At 47.7% G+C, this 9,864-nt stretch overlaps 1 protein-coding gene across 2 annotated transcripts in view; it reads right to left on the bottom strand.

Annotated features, from left to right (window-relative positions):
• RIMKLB (ribosomal modification protein rimK like family member B) overlaps positions 1-2,769 on the bottom strand; it is a 95,087-nt gene extending 92,318 nt beyond the window's left edge. For both annotated transcript variants that reach the window (XR_006281219.1, XM_038410906.2), the window contains exons 1-2: positions 1,858-2,769; positions 399-907 (exon numbers count right to left, since the gene is read on the bottom strand). The gene's annotated coding sequence lies outside the window, so the exon portion shown is untranslated. The remainder of the gene's footprint in view (positions 1-398; positions 908-1,857) is intronic.
• Between the last annotated feature and the right edge of the window lie 7,095 nt (positions 2,770-9,864).

Here is a 9,864-nt window from a genome sequence, read left to right on the forward strand (position 1 = left end):
TTCTTCACCCATACACCCCAGTTTCTGATCGCCAGTGAGGAATCTATTCCCTTGCCTCCCTGCCTTACAAAGCTGATATTGGGCAACATTAACTCCCCCCACCATTGACCTGTAAACATCTCCTTTCTCTCATAGCTGCCGCAGCTATTACACTCCTCTTTAGTGTGCGCATAATGTATAAATTCCCCATTGCTTTCTGAGACCAGCATGCCTCTGTCCTTACCACCACCACCCTGCAGAGTGGGTGTGTGATATAAACCCCCCTTTCCTGATCCATGTACATAGCCACTTCTCTCAGATCCCTTCCCCCACCCTGCTCTCAATCTCTGTGCATGCCTCTCTTGTAGCAGTGGGGGAGGGGAAAAAAGCATTGAATGAATGAATGTGGTATGACTTACCAGAGGTTTGGGGAGTAGGAGATGAAGGGTTGTCAGAGATGGGTGCTTCTTTCAGTGCCCCCAGTAACTGGTGCTTCAGTTCTGGCTCTCTCAGTGAGGTGAAGGCTTGCAGGTACCCTTCTTTCCTTGGCGCCCCCTGAGAAGAGGGTGCTAATGATGTCCTCTCAGGGCCTCTCTGATCTGCACTCCAAGGGAGGGAGCAGTGTCCTGCTGGAGCCCCCAAAGCCAGGAAAGGAGTGATGAGGATTATGTTCTCCTGGTACTACAATGGGTGATGCCTGGCTTGTGCCCCCAGGGACCAAGGTATGTTGGGGAAGGGGGTGGGGGATTTTAAAAGTGATTCCCAGCTCCTCCCCCCCCTCGGGGGAGAGGAGGGTGGGGAAGAGAAGTGAGGATATTGATGTAGAGCTGTGGCAGCCTGCGCAAAAAAACAGATTCAATCCAATAAGCCCCTCACGTCTCTGCTTCCTCAGAACTGAACCCCTAACTGAGTCTGGAATCACCAACACCTATGGAAAGAAAGACATATTAGACATAAAAAACCCAACCTATTAAACAGGAAATGAGATTGCAACCTGGAGAAAAGAGAATGAATGAGAGACACAAGACACTAAGAAAAAGCTGAGCAAAAATCAGACGGATATAATGGGGGGGGGGAGGACTAAGTAAAACAAAATAATTTACATAAAATATATGAAATTAGAAGTCTTAAAAGGAAACAAATGAGGTTCCACTTGGGCAATTGGGTGTTTAATACAAATAAATCAATATCTATATCTTAATACAGGCAGAAAATTCTATGCTTAGAAGAATAAAATTTTATTCTACACACTTTAAATATCACATTTTGAACCCAATCAAGACAAAAATTAGATTAACAGAACCATGTTTAAGGTCAGAAGCATGCTCATGTGAATGAAATCACAGCGTCCTAAAGCCCAGTGGTTTCTAAACAGAAGCGAATAACCAAAAGATAAAATTCATTTCTAAAAAGTGTTTGCTTATATGATGTAATACATTTAATTATAGAATTAAATGCTTGTACAGCACTTTCATCGGCCTTGACACTATGCATCATAAGTGCCTGATCGTTGAAGTTAACAATACACAATTATCCTTTTAAAAATCAAAAAGGCAACAAAAGAGAAAAAGAAACCCAGTTAAAAGGGTTTTTGTTAGGAGTATGTGATACAATGCAAACATATTAAAACCATACAAAAAACACCCCCATATTTGCACACCTTTACGTACAAAAAGGTTTTAATATCTGTTTACACGTTGATGCATGTGAATATACACAGACGCCCGCAAGCACGGGTGCGTAAATGCAGATATTAAAGAACACAAATAAATACCACACAGATACAGAATTATCACAGCAGACATGAGTCGGAGGTGGAGGCCACAGCACGATTTCAAATTCAAGCCAGAAGAAACGCGGTGTTTTAAAGACACAAACCTGGCCGCTGCTTCTGTCCTCCCGGCAGGATTGTGTGTGATGGTTGGAAAGTTGGGGATGGAGAATTTAAAATTCTCCCCTTCTCCGCCAGGGACAGTGTAAAATACACATAGGGGACCCAACTAAACCAGTGGAAACCAGGGGGGAAGTGGAGAGAAAAGAGGGATAATCCCGAGAAAACTGGCCACTAATTAACCCACCCACAGAGAAAGAGGCTCCCGAGCATGCCCCCAGCAATAGCTATCCACGGCAGCCCCCCCCCGCAAATTATTCATGCTACTTAGGGCAGCTAATCAACCCGCCCAAACGTCCCCCATCTGGTCAGCAGTTGAGCTCCCCGCCACACACGCCCCTGGCCTTCACACCCGCTACAACCAGCCTGGAAATAACAACCGCCCCCCAAGGTCCGCCCCGGCCCAGCCCGCACTCCAGGCGAGGCGAGGCGGCGCGGCGCGGCGCGGCGCGGGGGCCGGGCTGCTGGAGGGGGCCCAGTGGAGACTCGCCCCGCGAGAGCAGGGGGTCGCTCGGCGACGCTGGATGAGGGGGTGACGGTCGCCCCTTCCCTCGGCCCCCTCCGCTGTCTCCCGCCCCCTCTGACGGGGAGAGGAGGCAGCCCGGACTCGGCTGTTCCCCGCTGCGCCCCTCCTCCCCCTGCTCCTCCTGCTGCGGATGCTCCACTCGCGCCGCCGCCGCCGCCTCCTGCGCCGGCTGCCGCCCGACTGAGCCGGCCCAGCGGGAGTGCGCGAGGCCCCGACCGCTAACATACGAGAGGGGTGGCCGCCGGGCGAGCACGCGCACTGGGCAGCATCCCCCTCGGCGGCTGCCTCCGGGCGCGCGAGAGGCGCAGAGGGGTCCGCCCCCGTCCTCCGGCCCGCGCTGCCTCCAACAGCCCACGCGCCAAAGTGCGCCCGGGCAACAGAGCCCGGGGCGGGAATAACCGTCACCCTGTGCCGTGCCCACTCCGGCCCCGCCCCTCTCACCCGCCTCCAACCCAGAGGGAGCCCCGCGCGATTCCTGGTCACCCCGCTTGCCTGCCACAGGCCCTGCTCTGAGCGTGAGGCACCAGGCTAAGCGCCTGCCACAGGCTGCCCTGCACGCCCTGCCCATGCGGGACACGCCTGACCCGACTCCACCGAGACGCGTGTGACCCTCTTGCCCCCCCTGTGGCACACTAAACCCATTGCCCTGAGTGTTGGGCACTCCCAGCCCACCACCCTGCATGGCCAACACAAGTGTGAGACACCCATCCTGCTGCCCTGCCATAGGACACACCCAGTCACCTTTACCCTGACGTGAGTGACACACCCAGTACCCCTGCCATCACATATCCACCATGGTTCACACAGACTGACATGAGCGTGACACACAGACACCACCCCACTTCCCCCCACGTAATACTGTTGGCAAGAAATGGCTCTTCTGACACACCCAACACAGTAGCCAACCCCTTGCCCACCAGTATGTGGGACGCACCTCTCATGCTTCCCCTCATACTCACACTTGTGATGCACCTAATTGTCTACCCTCTATGCACTACACGTACAACACACCTAACATACTGACTGTCCTGACCCCTATCCCCAAACATGAACACACTAGACACCCTTTGCCATCACATGATACACCTAACGCATCATCGGTTGTCCCCATGCGCTCCCACTCGCACCAACCTATATTCCCAACATGCTGTCCCAGCCCATCCATACAAATGTAACATTCCTCCCTTATACCTTTTCTCCCATGTGTGATGCATCCAATACACGAATGCTGCCCTTCATTCCCTCACATGTGTGACATGCCCAAAACATTAGCTGTCCCATGCTGCCTCACATCTGAAACATCCAATAGACTGCACTGCATCACAATGAGTATATGATACACTTAACTGGCCACTCGTGTCTAACATCTAACACACTATCAAAACCATGACACACCCATCCTGCGGCCCCACATTCCCACAGAGATAACATTCCTGCCAATCTACCTCTGGACACCTTTACTTGTGACACATCCAGATGGCTGACCTTCATCACCACACATCTGATATGCCCATTTTACCGTCCTTTGCTCTCATGTGTGACATTCCCAACCCACCAGCCTGTATGTGTAATACTCTCAACCTGTGCCTTCTGAGGTATGCCCAATCACTGCCTGGCTCCACCAAAGATGTGACACACATAACCTGCCATCTCTAGCATTCACAGCATGCCTTGTCCCCAATGTGTGATACACCCAAACAGCCACACTGCCATGCATGTAACACGCCCATCCTGCTTCTCTCCACCTCCCAAGCATGTGATAGACCCATCTCAACCAAGTGCCCTGCTCTTCCACGTGAATGACTGATGCTGTCTATGTCCCCATGGATGAAAAACCCATTCCAATTACCATCAGCACACATGACACACCCAGAGCCATTCCAGCTGTGAATCCTGCAGCCGCAGGGATTGCCTGGATATGGGTGTGTCATGCATATTCCATACCAAAGACCCCATATTCCATACAAAAGATTCCTCTGTGGCACGATGGGCCCATTTTCTGCAGCAGCAATCCCCAAATTATCTGGCAGAAACCTCTAAACTCTACTGCAATGCAAATTTATTTTACTACCATGTAATACCCTTTATTCCTAGCCCCTCCCCTTCTACCCTGCCTCCCCCAGCCAGATGTAGGGCTCATAGTTAAAAATACTCACTGATGTAAACATTGTTGATTATTTTCAACAGTGACTTTTTTGAAGATGTTTGTTTGCTGGGCTCTCCAAAGCAACCTGGCTCCACTCCCCAGGCCTCAGTTCCCAGGCTGTTGTCCAAGCAGTCTGGCTCAGAACCTCCTTCCAAATGTGCGGCATAGAAGAGGGGAGCTCAGTTGACTTGAGTGGCCTATGTCCCTAATTGCCCAGGCCTCATCTGAAGCACTGTTCTCCAGACAGCCCAGGTTGGCTGCCTACACTTCCAGTTTCCCCTATTCCATGGCTGCAAATTGGATGCCAGTTCTGTCTCCATGGCATCCTGCTGCCTTGCTCCATTTAGCAGTACAGGAAAGATGTACTATATAATCCATTTAATTCACTGCTGTGGGGAAAGCTGAAGAGCAAGAGAAAGCTGCAGGCAAGTCCCAGCAGGGTAGGGAGACATACAACAACAAAACCAAAAATGCTGGGCACCTGGCTGCAACAAAATGACAAATTATGTGACAAAATTGCTGAATTCTGTAGCATCTTGGAAAAACAGAGTTAATGATTGCACTGAATCACTGTTCAAGGCATGCAAGAATGCCCCAGATGTCACCCCAGCACTTTTTTGGGGAGCTGGAATAGCATTTGTGCTTCTGATAAATTTTAAGTAAACTAATGATTATTGGTTATTTATTTCCCTCTGTATTTTGCAGTATGGATGGCCAGCACCTCTGCAGTGAAATTTTGCATTCCGGCACTTCTCTTTTTAGGAATTGAGCGCTGTAGTGAGTTCACATCTCTCAGTGCTATCATTTCAGGCTGTCTGCAGTTTAAGGGTGTGTCAACACAGGGAAAAATAATTATAGCACTCTAGTTATACTGGTTATACAGTAGAACCTCAGAGTTACGAACACATCAGGAATGGAGGTTGTTTGTAATTCTGAAATGTTCGTAACTCTGAACAAAATTTATGTTCTTTCCTAAGTTTACAGCTGAAAATTGACTTAATACAACTTTGAAACTTTACTATGTACAAGAAAAATGCTGCTTTTAACTATCGTAATTTAAATGAAACAAGCACAGAAACAGTTTCCTTACCTTGTTAAATCTTTATTTTAAACTTTCCCTTCATTTTTTTAATAGTTTACGTTTAACATAGTACGGTACTGTATTTTCTTTTTTTTTTTTTGGTCTCTGTTGCTCTCTGATTGTGTACTTCTGGTTCCAAATCAGGTGTGTGGTTGACTGATCAGTTTGTAACTCTGGTGTTTGTAACTCTGAGGTTCTACTGTATTGGCAGTAGTATAAATTATTCTGGTAAATTTCTCCATGTAGACAAGCTCTAAGGCAGGCGTCACTACATCCGTTCATGCTTGGTTCACATTTTTGAAGTTGTCTTTGCAATCCTAATGACTAAAACCATATTTGTTTCGAAATAAAAGGTGAGCTACTAGAGCAAAATTTTGTGGCAAGGGATGAATTCTACAGTGGGGAAATCATGGAATACGTGGAGTTTTGTCCATATGTATGAAAATTTGCTTATGAGGAGTATGAAAAGGAGAAAGGAGCTCTGACTATTGGAAAGAATCTCAGTATGGTGAACACAAAGCTGCTGAGCTCCCTCTCAAGCCTGCTGGGATCCCTCAGCCTGGTCCTCTGACCTCAGGTGAGAGCCCAGGTCTGGGAGTTACTGCTGGACATCACCCACAAGCTGTGTTCTAATACTGAACTTGTGCCCATCCTTCCACCTACCTGCCTGTCTCTCTGGAATGGGAGATGTAGCCTTAAGATGGAGGTCCTTATTACGTGTTGTTTGGCTGCTGGACTTGAGGTACATTGAACTCTATCACACACATTCCTTGACTGCTGGACTGATAACCTTGTTCTGGTGCTGGGCTGGGCTGAGGTAGCCTGTCCTCAGGAGAGTGTTTCACTATCTGGGAGCTAAGCCCTTGTCTGAAGACAGTCTAAGGGTCTTTTTGCTGTTTGTCAGGATGGTAGGCCAGAGGCTCCTATCTGTCAATCTTGTTCCCTGGCACATGGCTAGGGCCCTATCAAATTCATGGCCATGAAAAACATGTCACGGACCATGAAATCTGTATTTTGTGTGCTGTATACTATATAGATTTCATGGGGGAGACCAGTTTTCTCAAATTGGGAGTCCTGACCCAAAAGGGAGTTGCGGGGGTTCGTACTATCACTACCCTTATTTCTGCATGGCCTTCAGAGCTGAGCGGCCAGAGAGCAGTGGCTGTTGGCTAGATGCCCAGCTCTGAAGGCAGCACCCTGCCAACAGCAGCACTGAAGTAAAGGGGTTGGCAATACCATACCATGTTACCCTTACTTCTGCGCTGCTGCCTTCAGAGCTGGGCGGCCAGAGAGTGGTGGCTGCTGACTGAGGGCCCAGCTCTGCAGGCAGCAGCGCAGAAGTAAGGGTGGCAAAACCACACCCTGACATCCTCTTCTGTGCTGCTGCTGGCGGTGGCTCTACCTTCAGCACTGGGCTCCCAGCCAGCAGCCACTACTGTCTAGCTGGCCAGCTCTGAAGGCCGCACCACTGCCAACAGCAGTGCAGAAATAAGGGTAGCAGTACCAAACCCCTCCTACAATAACCTTGCAACCTTCCTCCCCCATCACAACTCCTTTTTAGGTCAGGTTACCTACAATTACAACACCATGAAATTTCAGATTTAAATAGCTGAAATAATGAAATTTACAATTTTAAAAACCCTATGACTGTGAAATTGACCAAAATGGACCCTGAATTTGGTAGGGACCTTCATATGGCAGTGGATGGAGAGACTCTGAAGAGTTCAGTCCTTGTTGCTCCTGTGCTGTTGGGCAAATGAACTCGATGGGGTTGTTGTACATTCCCTCTTGAGGAAAACAAAGCTTTTTAGGCTGTTGAAGGTGAGGTCTTTCTCAGCAACTACGGGCCTGGTCCTAAGTCAAAGAAATGGGGATGATTCAAACAGAAAGTTTGATGGTAACATTTGCACTCTGTGCTAATGCACCAGAGAACAATGTCAGCTTTACCATTAGGGCAATCAATATAAAATTATTAACTTTAATTGGACAAAAGCTAATTAATGAATAATGGACCCCACTGCACAGTGAGCATCATGGTCACCTTTCTTTTTGCTTTTTCCCTTGCTCATCTTATGTTGATAGAAAGACGTGGTATAATGCCTGATATGTATAATGTAAGGACTGTTCCAGAACCTCTGTATATCTGAAATAAGATTTCATAGTTGTTTTCATGAAACATCTCTTGACACTAGGATCACTAAAAATGCAAGACAGCCCTTTGGTCTTGAAACACAACTAAGTCCCAAATTTAGAGGGTGTGATTAGCATGTCAGAAGCCTTCATATATAAACTCTTCTGTGTGTGTATCATTGGATGTGTTGGATTTTGATAAGAAATGTGGTGGAAAACTCCTGTCTGTACATTCTGGTACTGATGGAAATGTTGGAACAGTTAATTGGAAATACATTAATGCTTCTTTTTCTGTTCACTAATCCTTTTCAAATGTTTGGATTGTAGTGAATGCATTTGTTTTTCACCAAGTATTTGCCCAAAGGTTTATGCCAATACATTTCAGCCTATGAATTCTTTCTTGTGAAATGTTTACCTTAACTATTCAGTTGGTCACCTAAGTAACACAGTACTATTTCTGCCTGTTTGGATGATGCAAGAATAAATAAGAAATAGAAGGCAAGGCAAAGGCCCCTGTTCAGTACCACTCATGCATGCCCATGCCTCTCAGCTATGTCACATCCTATTAGTCACCAGACATCCTCATTTAAATCCAGGGGTGGCCAACCTGTGGCTCCGGAGCCACATGTGGCTCTTCAGAAGTTAATATGCGGCTCCTTGTATAGGCACCAACTCTGGGGCTGGAGCTACAGGTGCCAACTTTCCAATGGGCCAGGGGGTGCTCACTTCTCAACCCCTGGCTCACAGGCCCTGACCCCACTTCACTCCTTCTCACCCCCTCCCCTGAGCCTGCAGTGCCCTTGCTCCTCCTCCTCTGACACTCATGAAGCAGCTGATCAGGATGTGCTGATCATGGAATTATAGAATATCAGGATTGGACGGGACCTCAGGAGATCATCTAGTCCAACCCCCTGCTCAAAGCAAGACCAATACCCAATTTTTGCCCCAGATCCCTAAATGGCCCCCTCAAGGATTGAACTCACAACCCTGGGTTTAGCAGGCCAATGCTCAAATCACTGAGCTATCCCTCCCCCCAGTGGGTGGGAGCTGATGTGGGGCTGATGACCTATTACTAAAAAGAAAAGGAGTACTTGTGGCACCTTAGAAACTAACAAATTTATTTGAGCATAAGCTTTCGTGAGCTACAGCTCACTTCATCGCATGCATTCAGTGGAAAATAAAGTGGGGAGATTTATATACATAGAGAACATGAAACAATGGGTGTTACCATACACATTGTAACCAGAGTGATCACTTAAGGTGAGCTATTACCAGCAGGAGAGGTGGGGGAGGAGGGGAGGGAACCTTTTGTAGTGATAATGCGGGTGGGCCGTTTCCAGCAGTTGACAAGAACCTCTGTGGAACAGTGGGGGGTGGGATAAACATGGGGAAATAGTTTTACTTTGTGTAGTGACCCATCCACTCCCAGTCTCTATTCAAGCCTAAGTTAATTGTATCCAGTTTGCAAGTTAATTCCAATGGAGTCCAATAAGAGACTGCTGAATTGGAATTAATTTGGAAACTGGATACAATTAACTTAGGCTTGAATAGAGACTGGGAGTGGATGGGTCATTACACAAAGTAAAACTATTTCCCCATGTTTATCCCCCCCTCCCCCCACTGTTTCTCAGAGGTTCTTGTCAACTGCTGGAAATAGGCCACCCTGATTATCACTACAAAAGGTTCTCCCCCCCACCCCCCCCCCGGCTCTTCTGCTGGTGATAGCTCACCTTAAGTGATCACTCTGGTTACAGTGTGTATGGTAACACCCATTGTTTCATGTTCTCTATGTATATAAATCTCCCCACTGTATTTTCCACTGAATGCATCCGATGAAGTGAGCTGTAGCTCACGAAAGCTTATGCTCAAACAAATTTGTTAGTCTCTAAGGTGCCACAAGTCCTCCTTTTCTTTTTGCTAATACAGACTAACACGGCTGCTACTCTGTGACCTATTACTGTGGCTCTTTGGCAATGTACATTGATAAATTCTGGCTCCTTCTCAGGCTCAGGTTGGCCACCCCTGTTCAAGGCTATGACACTCAGCTCAGTAACCTCCTCTCCAATGCATGAGACACCACCAGCCTATTATTCTGTGCCCCCATATGTGAC

Source organism: Dermochelys coriacea, chromosome 1 (assembly GCF_009764565.3).
Source record: "Dermochelys coriacea isolate rDerCor1 chromosome 1, rDerCor1.pri.v4, whole genome shotgun sequence".
In the NCBI taxonomy this organism is placed as follows: domain Eukaryota; kingdom Metazoa; phylum Chordata; order Testudines; family Dermochelyidae; genus Dermochelys; species Dermochelys coriacea.